Here is a 14,670-nt window from a genome sequence, read left to right on the forward strand (position 1 = left end):
TAGTGCATTCATTCATTCCAGAGGTGTTTACCGAACACCTCCTGTGTGCTAGTTTGGGGGGATATAGAACGAAGGCAGACGAAGTCTCTTTGTTCCAGTACAGACTCAGCAGCTGAATGAGTGAACAAGACACAAGTTAGAGAGAAGTGTTCGATGGCCAGTTAGACTGGGTACCGCCATGGAGGGGGACTGGGATGGAGAGTAGGCTAATTTGATTTGGAGTGGGGGGTCAGGAAAGCCCTTAGTGAATCTGAGGCCTGAACTGGCGAGGCAGCCCCAGGGGGTGCCGGAAAGCAAGGGGCTCAGGGAGAGCAGCAAATGCCCAGTGCCAGCTCAGCACCGTCCAAAACAGAAAGCTAGGAGAGTATCCTTAACGGCGCGGGTTCAGATAGAGGGCTGATGAGGTTGGACAGGTGGGCCTTGCAGCCCGAGGTGAGAAATGTGGAATTTCTAAGTGTACTGGGCAGCCACGGAAGGATTTTGGGCAAAACAAATACCCCTTTGGATCTGCTGTCCATGTGGGTAGGCGCTAAGTCACTCCACGCTGCTCGTTCCCAGCGCCGCTCAGAGCCCAGACAGCTGTGTATTACAGCTGACGGATACTCACTGAGCATTTTTTGCTGTCGGACACAAATCGCATGCTGGACTTCGAAGATGAGTAAGAGGCAGTTCCTTGCCTCGAAAGGCTCCTACCTGGAGAGTGTGGTTGCCGTCCTCTGCGGTCTTTTCCCTTAGGCAGTGAAGCCTGAATCTGCACTGGCTGGAGACTTTCTTCTTCTTAGAATTTCCTTTTTGTGAATTACTTTTGACTCCGGATTCCTTCGATTCTTGGTTATCTTCTTTGGCATCAGCTCACCGGTGGCAAATGTTTATCCTTTGAGGGTGGACTTGATGTTTTTTGAAAGTGGGGGGAAGTTGTTTCAAGTCTAGTCTAAAGAATAAAGCAAGGACTCGATTCTTATAAAGTGAGCGAATAAACAACAGGGCTGATTTTTGTACGTGGCTTCTCAAATGGCCTGGGATGCCATTGTATCAAATTGTCAAAGTATCAAATCTCAAATTATCAAGAAGTCTCTAAAACATAGAGGTGTTGAGACTTTAGGAAGGTCCAAGTCTGCTGGAAAAATCCCTATTTGGGGATAACCCTCCCTCTTTGAATGGCAACCTTCAGTTCTCCGAATGCCAGTCCCTTTTTCAACCCACCCCGCCTCCTGTTCCTTGATCCGGGTGTCACGAGTCTGACGATCTTTTCAGTATAGAGGTGTGGATGCTGATTTTGATATTTGTACGTGCTTTTCCTGAAGCTTCTTGAATCTTGTTGGAAAGGCCCAAGGTTATCCTGTTCAGCGAGTCTACCAGCATAGGATATTCATGGTCAGACCATGGAATCTACATAACTGGAAATTTTAAATCTATTTATACTTTAAAAAAAAAATAGGCCTGAAGCTTTTCTAAAATAAACATGACTTTCATCCCATTGTACAAAAGTGCATTTGAGGTGGTCGTCATTTTATTTGGTCTTGGCCATGGTCTTCTGAGACTTGGGACAATCATACATATTTTTTCCTATCTTATGCAAATGTATGCAGATTTTTAAAGCATGCCTGCATGTATTACACACTTTATAAATTTGAGTAATAGAAATGTTTGTGTCTATAAATAGATGGAATAAGGTGCATACATTGTGTATAAAGTAACCTCTTTGGTATTTGTTTACTCTGATTTTTTTGATTTATGAATCGTCATTGCTCACTATAGAAGAAGAAAAATAAATATGCAAACCACCGGGAGACTTTTAATGGGGTTACTTCCCATCTTAGCTCAGGGTTTCTCCACTAAAGCTGACCTTGAAATTGCTTTTTAAATACAAGTCAAAATATGCAAATTCCGGCGTATCAGGATGAATATCCTATATTAGGAGTTCTCTCAAATTTACGTTTTTGCATCGTTTCCATCTTACATCCTGTGGTTTACCTGTGTCTGAATCCATCAGTATCTGTGTCTCGGTGTAAGGGTTTTCTCAAATGCACTGATTGCCCCCAAGGTTAAAGCACCCCTAACTGTGTGCCTGTATGTTTTTTAATTTCTTTCTTTTTTTTTTTTAAATCTAACTTATTTCCTGTTTAGTGAACATGAAGCACTTCATGCCCAGTGGGTTTACTTTCTTTCCTCTTCAGTCTCCTTGACACCAGGGCGTGATATGTCATCTCACCGTCCCCCTCATCCTGTTTCTCTGAGCCTGTCACGAGGAGGAGTTGATCCCCGTGTGACGTATGACCTCAGTCTGAGAAGTTGCATCAGTCGTGTATTTGTAGTCACTCCTCGTGTCGGCGCCATTTCACGGGCTCCCAAGGAGGCGTCTTCTGTCCCCTGCTCATATTTCATCTGGGTCTTCTGGAGCCCACGTGGCGTTGATACAGATATATCACTTCCCCCTCGTTACGGCCAGAAGAACTCACAACCATGAATTTCGCTGAAGTTTATGATTGGTCCCTGACTACCTCCACCATCGTGCTGGGCACAGAATTCTCTTCTGGATGCAGTCTTGCCATGAGATAAACAAGTGGATATACTGAACAGGTGCATGAATGAATAAGAAATACCCCAGTTCCAAAGGATAAATCTGTCCCGGGGTGGAGAAGGGTATTCAGGCAAAACATTTGGTTCTGCAGTCACTTGGAGGGTGGGTCCTGTGCTGTCACTAGCAGTAAAGGCCATTAGGGATGTTGCGCATGTTGATTATGTCCTCATTGTGTTTATCCAAGTTTCCCCGCCTTGGAAGCTCTGTGGCCGTGGCCAAAGAAAGCCCTGGAGACAGAGTGTTAGCCGTTGCTCCCTTGTAAGTGCATCATTACCTCGCACCAAAGTCCCTTTTCCTTTCTTTATTTTTTCTTTCTTTTTTTTTCTCTCTCCCTTTTTTTTTTTTTTTAGTCAGTAGAGGATGAAAACGTTATTGGATTCAGGAGTTCATAGTAGTCCTGTGTGCAGCTGGGGACAAGGGGGATAGATTTATGAAATGGACCATTTCAAATGGCATTATCTTCCCACAGTGAGGTACACCTTTCATAAATCATGCGAGAGTGCTCAGAAAACAGAACATTTGTTATTCCTGCACTACATTGTATTTGCATCCCCCAGAATCGTCGTGAAAGAAGAAATTCCCAGACTTCCTCTCCTGGTTTGGAAAAGGCAATTAATCCCCTTAGAGTGAAATTATAAAAAGAAGGAGAAGAACTGTAATAAGATTTTTAAAAAGTACTTGTGTAAATCCAGGATTCGTGGTGATTTTTTTTTCTGTCCTCTTATTTGGACCTTAATTTAATTATGGCATTAATTAAGTTCTTCGGTTTTGTTTTTCCCTGAAAACACTGTGCCATATTCTGTAGGATAATATAGATGAATGTGGCTCAGCTGGGAAAGTACGTGGGCAGAAATATTGACTAAGCTTCTCTCTCTCTGCCTCTCCCCATCTAGAGGCTGATGGGTAATTATTCTTTAGGATACCTAAGTCCAAATTATGTATGGTTGTGTTTTTAACGTGGAGAGTCCCTTCTTTTCTCATAGCCCGGGTGTAATTGGCAAGGAGAGGCAAAGTGGATTCTTCTCTGTGTCCTTGGCCTTGACTACCAAGTACTCGTCAATTCCCTGTAAAAAGAATTAGGCTTCTTAAATAACTCAAGCTGCTTCTTGTGCTGGCATCACATCTTGCATATTCCATGGTATGAGGTTAAAAATCATCATCTTGATTGAAAGTCAAGAGTTTCCAGCACAGTTGTCCTGGAGAATAGTCCGGGGCAAGTTGTGAAACTATATGACAGCAGTTTGAAAAGTTCTGAAAATAAGTCAGTCTCTCCCCATTATAGGCAACCCCCCCCCACTAAAAATCTTTTTAAAAAGAAAAAAAAAAAAAAGAAAAATTGACCCCTGTAACTTTGGGAAAGAATGAATAAAAACCTACCAAAAAGCATGATTTCAGAAAGTTGAGGAAAAAATTACCTTTGAAAGGTCTGCGGCACATTTTTTTTTGCCCTTGTGACGTAGATGAAACTGAATTGAATGAACATTTCAGGGGACCTTGAACTTGACTAACTTAGCTTGATGGTCTTCACAAGACGTGGAGGGAAAATACCTCATTTTGCGGGTATTTTGAGACATCATTGTGCCAGCAAACACGATCTAGAAACTGAGAAATCTATCTGAGCTCTTCCCTCTGGTTGTCTGGAAGGACTGAATGTAGATACCATGGCTGAGGTCAAGACTAGGTCAAGACGTCCTTTGTCTGTCCCTTTTCTGCCTGCCTTCCCTACTCTGGTTACCAAAGCCGTAGAATGTTTATCTGCATGAATCTTACAGAGCACTGGTACCAGACAGACCTCGGCTTGAAGCCTGCCTTCATTTTTCTTGCCTTTCTCGCTTCCATTTCCTAGTTTGTAAAAGGAGGACCGTACTGTCAACCGTTCAGAATTCCTATAGCGGTTTAGCTGGATGACGAATCAAGGTGACAGAACATAGGAGGTGCTTAAAGCAAATCATGGTTACCATTTATTGAGGGCTTTCTATGCGACATGCTTTTACTTTTGCTCTTTGTAGACAACTTCTCCCTTTTTCTCTAATATCCTGTGATGTAGGCTTTATTGTACCCATTTGCTAGATAAAGAGACTAAGGTACAGGGACAGCAGATCACTCATCTCATAGAAGTCCAGCCCAGGATCCAAACCCTGATCTCTTTGACATCAGAGATTGTACTCTTACTCAAAGGTATTTCCATCCCATAGTCCGACTGCTGGGACTGCAAGTCTGCTCTCCCGGGTTAGATAACCTGTCCCAGCCTGGAGAACTCCCAAAGGGAGAGACAGGCGCCTGAACGTCAAGTACAGCTGACTCAGCAGAACTTCTCAGCTATAGGTTTCTAGGGCTTCGTGAGAACAGGCTGACTCTCCATTTCTGACACATCACAGGTGGACCAAACCTGGAAAAGAAACGGAATGGAGCAGAGGTGGAGGGGTGGGGGTGGCTCCACCCTGCATGGCCCTGTCAGTGCCTTGGACCCAGCTGGAAAAATCCAGAATGAACGTGAGACCCCTGAGAACTGGCTGGGTGTGAACCAGTGATGAAAGGCAGCCCCATCCAGACTCAAGCTCCTTGCAGCTCCTTTTCTGGATTCTGCCATTTGAAGGGAAACTTTCCCACCGCAGATCACTACTTGATGGCCCCAAAGAGTTCATGTAGCTTCTGAAGGTGTGGCACATGGTCCCCAAGGTGAAGCGTCCGCCATGGGGAACCAGAACCTGTGCCATCAGTTCAGCCCTGCACTGCTCAGGTCCATGGTCATTTCCAATGCCTGGCTTTCCGTTGTGGGAGGGTCTGTTTCCAGGTCCTTGGCCAGATATTTAAGAAGCTCACCAGGAGAGGGATCTGTTGATTTCCGAAAGTTCTTCCCGAGTCTCTCTTGGCTGTGATACTGTGAGCCTACAATGAGACTGCTGCTGAGTATGGATTGACTTTTGTGTCTCAAGACAGCCCACAGCAGCCCCTTCCTCTGGGTAATCTCCTTTACTGCCCCAGTCCGGATAGACTTGACCTTCGTGATTGGGTTTCTCTTATCAGCGTCTGCCTTTTTCAGCCTCTCTCTCGCTGAATTGGAATTATTTCCTGTCTGTTTCATCTACTAGACTGGGAACTCCTTGAAGACAGGAACTATCTTTTGGGTACTTGAGACATGTGTATTGCATCAGTCAATGGAATCAGTTTCTAAATAGGGCACAGTAACATTAAAACCTAGAGCATCTTCTAAACCTGGAGGTTGAGATACATTATCTTCTATATTTGATTTCTCTTGCTGTAGCCAAAGCAAGTTGTAGTTGTGAGTTTGATAAAAATCCATGTAAGTTCAGTGCTTTGAATTCAGTGACTTGGAATCAATGCAGAGTCCCTAATGTAATTGCTATGGAGAGTTTCAAGCACATGGGAATTGCATGTCACAGTATCCGGGGCAGCCCAATTCGAGACATCCTTGGATTGCACTACTGCTTGTGAACCTGACTCTTGACCCCTGCAAATAAGTGATCAGGGCTCTGCAGGGGAAAGTGGAGAGACACCGTGGTGTTTCCACGTTGCCATTTCCCTGATTAGCCAATGGGATTCAAACACAGGAGGGAGATTCTGATTGAAAAAACTTTGCCTGAATGTCTAGAACAAGTGATACTATAAATAACAATGGTACCAGTTGCTCTGTCCTTCTCCATGGAATATCATGGTGTCCTCAGGTTAGTCCCAGTTTTTAAAGGGTGACATCAGAGGTGGACGTCTTTTGGAACAAAGAAGCAAATTGAATGGAGAATCCATCATTTGGTTGATTTTCTTAAATATGTAATCTCAACCTTCAGAAGGAGACTATTCGTCCTTACACTAGTGAAATTCACCCTTGACTTAATTTTAACGCATCTGAAGTTTCCATGCCGGAAAGATCAAATTCAAGTTTAAAAGTTTATTCCCTAACCAAAAGTTTGTTTTTTGTTGTTGTTGTTGTTCATTTTACTCCTGTTAAAAAAAAAAAAAAAAGAAACTCTTTTGGTCATGCTGTTACTGCTTAAATGTCCCACAGTCCTCCCCGAATAGCCTAGCCTTTTCATCTTAATGGTTTCTCCCCCTTGTTCTTCCAGTTGTGTTGCCTGCTTGATCTGGCTGCTGGTTTTATTTCTATGGATTTTAAAAAATTGGTCCCTTTTCCTTGACCCTCCTTGTGTGCTCTGTTGCCTCTGTTGTCTTAAATACCTTTGACTTGTTTCATTCATTACTTTCCAAAATCCAAAGAATTTTTAAATTCTTTTTCTTTAGGCTTCATTTTATATGTGTGCTCTGTGCTTGGCAGACACAGGCTGGCTTTCACTGATATGGGCTGAGCATCAATGGGGGGGAACAGGGTCGGGGAGGACTTGATCTCATAGACGCTTGACGTGCGGGCCAGTCCTGGCTCTTACCTTGACTTCCCTTGTGACCTTGAACATGCCATTTCATCTCTCCAGTTCTTAATTTTCTCATCTGCCCCTTCCAGCTAGCGACACCTGTCCCACCTTCCTCGCAGGCTTGTTGGACAATTCAAAGAGCATCTAAAGTGTTGGGCACTTTTAAATTTAGCTGTGCCCTGGAAACGTGTGGCCATCTGACTGACTCCCTAAACAAGGTGATTCTTCAAGAAATTCTTCAAATTACTAATTTTACTTTCTTCCTCCTGTCCCCCCAAGCCCAAGCATGCTGAGACAGTTCAGCCTATTTTTTTCCTTTCTGTATTTGAAGAAAGAGTCAGGGAGTTCCTAGATTGATAGAAAATGGCCAGACTCATTTTTTGCGCTTGTTTACACAATGAAGAGATTTTTAGCGATCAGCCCAGAAGAGGTCTTTTCTCTCTCTCTCCCCCTCCCGGGGCACTAGAGAAATCTAACTATTACATGTCTGTGCTCTGCAGACGTGTTGGAGACCTGGGAATGTGGCTGGTGCATTTATTTATTGGATTGTCGATGAAAGTCGGGTGGGCCACGTGGATGAAGTGGTCCACGGAACCTGACCGTGAACCCCGGAGGAACCCTAGCACGGAGCCAGGTTCTGATGTGAGAACCGCACTTGGGAAGGGGTAGGGGTCGACAGTGGGGGCTTACTACACGGCGACCTTCTCCAGGTTGGTAGGATGGTTTCCCTTCCTGGAAGATTCAGGTGAAATCAAGCTTTAGGAATTGTGAACAGAGACATTAAATATGGATTATGAAGCTGGAATCTCTCCCCCCGGTTCTGCCTTTGCCTCCATAAAGGAGTAAGTTAAAAAAGAAAAGTTCTGTTAAAAAATGCCTTACTGCTCGATAAATCCCTGTGAATAAAAAGGGGGGAAAAAAGGAATGCACATTAGTCTTCCATTAAAAATAGATCAAAAAAGCACCCAAAAGAAAAAAAAACCCCACTACAATGAAATAAATTAGGGTAATACGACTGGAGGCCTGCAAATGAGTTTGTTAAATGTTATATTTTCTCAGGCCACTTAGATTTCTAACTTCCTGTTTCTGCCTGAAGCGATAAAGGCAGAAACACTGTCATTAGCTTCAAAAACCACTTTTTTTTTTTAGCTCCTAGCTGCATTTATTATTACTTTTTCTCCCCCTCCACCCCCAGTTGGGTCCCTGCATTTATCACAGCACAGGTGCATCTTGCTCTTGAATGTTAACTGCGATGAAAGCATCTGAAAATGCTCCTTTTCCTACTTGCAAGAGGGCGGTGGCAAATCCAGGGCACACGGAGTTGAGTGGGGAAAACTTTGGGCTGGAAAGCACTTCCCCCGATGGGCTGCCTCTTACAGCTTTTCAAGATGGGCCCCCAGTAGCTCTGGAGTGTCTTTGCCGTTCACACTCTGATCAGATAACCCGGGATCATTATAAGCCAGTGGATAATCCGTTGCATTTTTCAATAAAGCAATTGCTTTATCCCATCACCTAGCCCCTTAAAAAGAGCCAAAAAGAATGTGGCACCTAGACGCTATTTATAACCATTTTTACCTCTTCCCTCCAGGGCTGAAATCAGAAACCTAATTTTAGACCCACAAAAGGCAAACTATGTGTCCAAGAAGCCCCCAAATAAAATATTTCAGGGCAGCTTCTCAGCGTCCTCCGGGTGGGTTCAGGTTGATTGACCTCACTCTGGATATTTAATTGTGTCATTGGAAAAACAGCAGTAATTAAATCGTTATTTCTTAGGTGTTGGGTCCAAGGACATTCTAAAGGAAGGCAGAGGCAGAGGGAGGAAGGAACTTCGGAAATGCAAGATGGGCCAACGAGCAGATCCGGCGGGTTTAAAGGAAGGAGGGCAGGCCTTACAATTAGAAAGAATTGAGTTTAACTCCACCTGTGCCTGTTGTATCATCCTGCAGACCCTACTCAGCCGCTCAGAGCCTCGATTCGCTCAAAATGGGAATAGTCGTGCGTGCCTCCCTGGTTCGCTGGGAGACGTGAGAACGCAGCGTTGTGCTCAGCACCGAGGAGGTGGTCGGTTTGTTCACAGGCAGTAGCAGCGGCAGCTCTTCCTCACGCCTCATTACTGCCTGGAAGCCCGGTCGTCATCCGCCCTCACAGACGGTCTGTCTTCCTTTTAGGAGTCTCCTTCATGATGCGGCTTAGAGCACTCGTGCCCAGCAGCTCCCAGAACCTGTCTTTTCTAGGCAGCAGACTAAAAAGTGTGCTCCCTTTGGAGGGAGCTGGAAGTCAACCGGTAATGGTTTTTGCTTTGAAAACCTCCCAAATCCTGAAAGATCCCAGCCCCACAACACCCCTGCTCCCTGTTTCATGGATGCCCGCGGTCGCGCTGCTGCGTCCCGTGGCCTCCTGAGCACTCCGGTGCATCGCCGTCTAAGCAACAGAAACCGTGGGTGCTCCAACTCCGGGAGAGGGTCCAGCACCCATATTTTCAGGGGAGACACTTTTAGGGCCTTTGATAAGCAGACCTTTGGCTCCAAGACCTTCCCCCTGGTGTTACTCCCTCTTCGCTGCTTCACAAAAGGGGCTTTGCACGTGTTAAAACTAAGGTAATTGCTCAGTCGACTTTAACACAGGGAGGTGGTTCTTCTGGATTGTCGGTGTGGGTCCAGTGTACCCACAGGAGCCTTGCAAGCAGAAGAGGTGGGAGAAGGAGGGCGGAGGAGGCAGTCAGAGGGATGTGGTGGAAGAGGGTGTGGAGAGATGACAGGCAGGAGACGCATGTGATGTACTGTTGCTGACCCTGATGGTGAGGGCTGGGGCTCTGTAGCAAGAAAGATGGGCCACCTCTAGCAGCGGAGGTGGAGCTCTGGCTGACAGCCGGGAGGGAATAGGGGATTCAAATCGATGACAACGGCATGGAGCTCAGCTCTGCCCATCACCTGCTGAGCGTGGAAGCAGATTCTTCCCCAGACAAGCCTGAGAAGAAGCCTGACACCTTGACTGGGTGAGGCTTTGACCTTGTGAGGCCCTAACTAGAACAGCCATCTGAGCCACACCGTGCCTGGACCTGGGCCCCACGGCAACTGGGAGATAACAAAGGGACCACTGTTGTGAACTGATGGTGACTCCTCTGGCAGTGATATGAACTAACCCAGTGCCTCCGAGCCTTCCACGGGATGGGTCTCCACTAGCCCTCAGTCCATTTAGCTTGATTCCTAGTACTTCTCGGCCTTTTGCCTGTTTTCCCCTCCCAGGAGAATCCGCTCTCCTCATTCGGTAGAATTGCTTTTGTTTGATTATGAGTGTGTTCAGAGTCATATTCAGCCTAATCATTGCGTTTGACGAACCCCGACACGTAAAGCTGGGTGTCGTGCTGCACTGCTTTTAATTTCACAGATGAACACATTTCTATTCTTTTCCTCCCCTCTCCAAGTCTCGTGTTAACTCCATCTGGACAAAGCATTGAGGTGTATGTATGGCTTCTTCCAAGCTCAATGCCACAGCTGCCCTAGATTCACCCCACAGGGCAAAAAAAAAAAAAATGACAAGGAAAAGGTTTTCCTCTTGAGTGACGAAAGCCTTATTGTGTTGAATGCATTGTGCTGGCCTGAGAAATCTCAGTTGTAGATTGCACATGTCACTCCACATCTATGTAACTTGTTGGCTCCCAGACTTACTGTCTTCATCCTAACAGCAAAATTGATCTTAGTATTTAGCGTTTAGTAAGCCAGGCAAGGGACATGCATTCTTTTCTTTTCATTCATTCTTTAGCTTCATTATCATACTCCCATTCAGCAGATGAGAGGACCGAGGCTTGTAGATTTTTCCAGGCTGCTCTAAATATAGTCCAGCACGTAAGCTCAGGTCATGACAGTGGAAACCATGTTCTTAACCACGAATTCTGCATGTGGTTTGGTTTTGTTTGGGGTTAAAAAGAGAGAGACATGTCTGATAGATTAGAGATGGCCTGTCTCATCCATCCTTTTCCACTACTCCCTCCCAATCTTTGGGTTGAATTTCTTGTCTCCTGGTCAAATGTGTTACATAAGGTGGTGGGGAGAGGGAGGCGGTGCAGAGTAGGGCAGGGGGTGAGTTAGTCACTGGTTATTTACTTTAGGAAAAAGGAAAAGAAGAGTGGACCACTTTTCAGCGTTTGTTACTGCAAAGGGACGGTGGCGCACCATTGTTCTGAAAGCAAAGGGCTCGTTTGTCTTATCGACTCCCGATGAAATAGGGTGTTGGGTTGGAAAGCTAAGTAATAGCAGGTGCCCTTGTGTTTGAAAAGAAGAGACCAAGCGGAGCCCTGGCTATTCAAGGTCTCATTTTTTTCTATTCAGACACACCACATGCGTACATGTGTGCACACTTGTACTCAAGCGTGTGTGTGCACACACATACATATACTCACACAGTTTTTGGTATTAGAGTCTGTGGATTTCTAAACCTATAAATGATTAGACTTAAAAGGACTTCCATTATGTGGAGTAAAAATTTTGAGCTGGGATCCTTCATCCTTGGGTCCTACTCTCTGCAAGCATTTTAATAATGGTTTTTCTTAGACACTGTGATGATAAAATTGGGAGCTTTCAAAAGAAATCTAAAATGATCTGCTGGCATCATGCCCAGGACTTTGGGAACCGTGAGGAAGGTTGACACCTTTGGGGAGAACCAGATTTCAGGGTTACAGCTCTGATTATGTCCTCTCATAGTGCGAGAGAGGTGTCTGCCAGGGCCGTGGTAGCGGAAGGCCAGAGGCTGCACTGAAGAGAGCTCTTTCCGACCCTACTCAAGCTCCTCCCTCCATCTCACCCCTGAAATTCCTCCCGGGCCAGAAGTGGTTAGGGCGGCAGCAGTTACAGCAGGGCAATGAGGAGAAGAGACCTGATGAGACTGAACGTTTTCATTTTCAATTGTGAGTGACAGCAAACCCACCAGCTTAAGCCAAAAAAAAGGGAATTTGTTGGTTCCCAGGACTGAGAAGCTGAGGGCTAGGTCTGGGCTGGTTGACCCGGCTGACCAGATGACCCTGTCATCTTCTGCATCACTCTGTCTTTTGGTGGCGGTTTCTTCTGTGTCATCTTCATCATCAGACAGGGTCAGTCCCGGAGGGCAGAGGTGGCCGCCAGGAGCCCACATCCTTCACGTTCAAGGAGCGGCAGGGAAAGAGCATCTCCTTCCCGAGAGCGCCAGCGAGTCCATGGCTGACTGTCATTGGCCCTTCAAGGGTCATGTGTAAATTTCTCAACCAATCACGGTGACCTGTCGGGACCTGGAATGCATGCCGCCTTGGAGCTGCGGGATGGGGTCAGCTTGACCCAAGCCATATAGACTAAGAGGGACGGAGTACAGAAGGCATGGTAATGCTGGAAGAAGCAGGATGGATATTTAAAAAATGAAAACAGCAGCTATACTGCTACAGCAGGATCCATTCCAGGTGGCAGTGACAGTCTTACTTGGTGTCCGTTGTGCTCTGGTACTATCCCCAGTGGGAACTGGAGACCATGACTGTCCCTTGTACCTGGGAACCAGGTGATGAGAGCACCAGCCCATGGGCCCATGGAAAGGAGTAGAGGAAGGGACATTCATGTAGTCATGAAGGGGGCCAGCCAGGAGTACAGATGACAAGAAAGGTCAGAGCAGGACAAGGGACAGTTCTGGCACCAGCATGCCCAGGGCAGGCAGCAGCCTTCTTGCCATGGGATGGTGAGGCAGGGGGCAGCTGAAGCTGGCAGGCAGTGGTTCCCCCTCCTTGCTGTTTTGCCAACACAGCCAAAGCGACCTTCTTGAAGCTCAAATCTGGGTAAGCCTTTCCCACTCCTCCCACCCCCGTTAAACCACACCAATGATTTTCTATTGCTCTTAGGATACAGATGGACCCCTGTACAGCCCCTCCAACTCTCCCACCCAGGGGATCTGTCCCCTGCCTGGATGAGAACCTCACGCGTCTTATTTCTCACTCTTCTCACCTTAAATCTCTGCCTTCTTACCACACTGATTTTCTCTTAGTTTCTGGAACTTTCCCTGCTGCCTCCTGCCACAGGAACTTTACTCATGCTGGTTGCTCCCCTTCTTTGCCTCTACTTATTCTTTGTATTTTAACTTCATTGTCACTCCCTCCAGGAAGCCTTCCCTGGTGGCATTGAATTCTCCTGTAAGTTCTTATAGTTCCACACATTTTTCTCTTGATGGCAATGTACCGAGCTGTGATTTTACATTTATTTTTGTGTTTATTTATCAATTTCCCCACTGGACTGTAAGCTCCATAGGCTATGTGTTTGTTTTGGTTCCGTACAAACATTTGGGCACCAGTATATCTCTAGTTCCCAAACAGAAGACCCAGCAATCAACAAATGTTTATTGAATGAGTGAGTGAGCAAGGCTGTGCTTCAGAGGCACTTGCTTGGGCTTCCAGGATAATTTTGAAACTGCAGAGGGAAACAGCAGGCAAAGTGTAGTCAGAACCTGCATCCTGGGATATGTGGTTGGCAAAGACCCACAGTTCTCATGTCAAATCACTCCTTTTGTTTTCTTAGGAATTTTCCCCCCAGTGGCGGTTGGTGGTGCTGATGATAGTGGTGGTGGCAGTGAAACTGACCGTGTACCAGCTACGCTGACCGTTCAGTTCAACCACAGATGGCCACTCTTGACGCTCAGATCTCCTCAGTCAGAGCCTCTGGGAAGTTCAGCCCTTGTTCTGATCAGACAGGACCAACACAGTTCAGGTGCTGTTCTTTGAAGCCAGGCCGGGCTGAAGTCCGTCCTCGGTCTCTGTCGGGTAATGGGTCTGTGAAATGAATCAATGCTGCAGGCACAATTGCAGGGGGACATATTTAACCTACTTTAGGGAACAAACTCTTTCTAAGGGCTTTGCGCGCTAATTGTATGCAAATAGATGCTGCTAATTGCAAACACAAGATTCCAACCTAGTCAAATTAGAAACCTATTCATCAGCAGTCCCTCTAGGACCTCTGCTACACTCTGCAGCTTAAATGGCTGTTTTCTGCTACGTACTACCATCTTTCTAACCCCGTCCCCCAGTTTGCCATTGGCTTTCTCTGGAGATGATTCCGTGAGGTGTCCAGCTGGACGGGACCCACCTCCCCTCCACTCTTCTGTAGCGTTTTCTCTGCTGCATTTATCTGATACTTTTCACTTACTGCCTTATATTGTATTTGTTTTTCTTCATTAATTCAATAGTCGTCTGCCGATTGCTGTTGAATTAAAGTCCCTGTGGAAGATGTTGCTGGGTACAAAAAGACAGACGAGACATGGCCCTTGCTTTTCATATATTATTTCTCCTATTCAGTGACAACATATGCCAAGGCAAGGACCATATCTTATTCATTTTCTAGTCATTTTTTCCTTTATTTTATCACCCATAAAAAGGCATGGCAGAGTAGGTATTATTGCTCATTTCTTCAGTGGATGGATGGATGGATGGATGGTTGGATGGGTGGATGGTTGGCTGATTAGATGGATGGATGAATGAATGGATACATGAACAGATGAGTGGTTGGGTGGATGGATAAGTGATGCACAGATAGATGAATGGTGAAATTTTTATATTTTTGCTGAAAACCTGCAATGATGTCCTCCTAGTGGCTTGCTAGAAATAATGGAGTCACCTAAACGTCCAATTTCCCTCATATACTTGTGGAGCATTGGTGATACGCCAAGCCCATGCCAGGAAGTGGAAGTACACATAAATAAGAA

At 45.8% G+C, this 14,670-nt stretch overlaps 1 protein-coding gene across 1 annotated transcript in view; it reads left to right on the forward strand.

The window, feature by feature from the left end:
• The window catches only part of WWOX (WW domain containing oxidoreductase), an 897,467-nt gene that overhangs the window by 658,616 nt on the left and 224,181 nt on the right, over positions 1 to 14,670 (forward strand). The gene's annotated exons all lie outside the window — the stretch shown is intronic.

Source organism: Vicugna pacos, chromosome 9 (assembly GCF_048564905.1).
Source record: "Vicugna pacos chromosome 9, VicPac4, whole genome shotgun sequence".
Taxonomy (NCBI): domain Eukaryota; kingdom Metazoa; phylum Chordata; class Mammalia; order Artiodactyla; family Camelidae; genus Vicugna; species Vicugna pacos.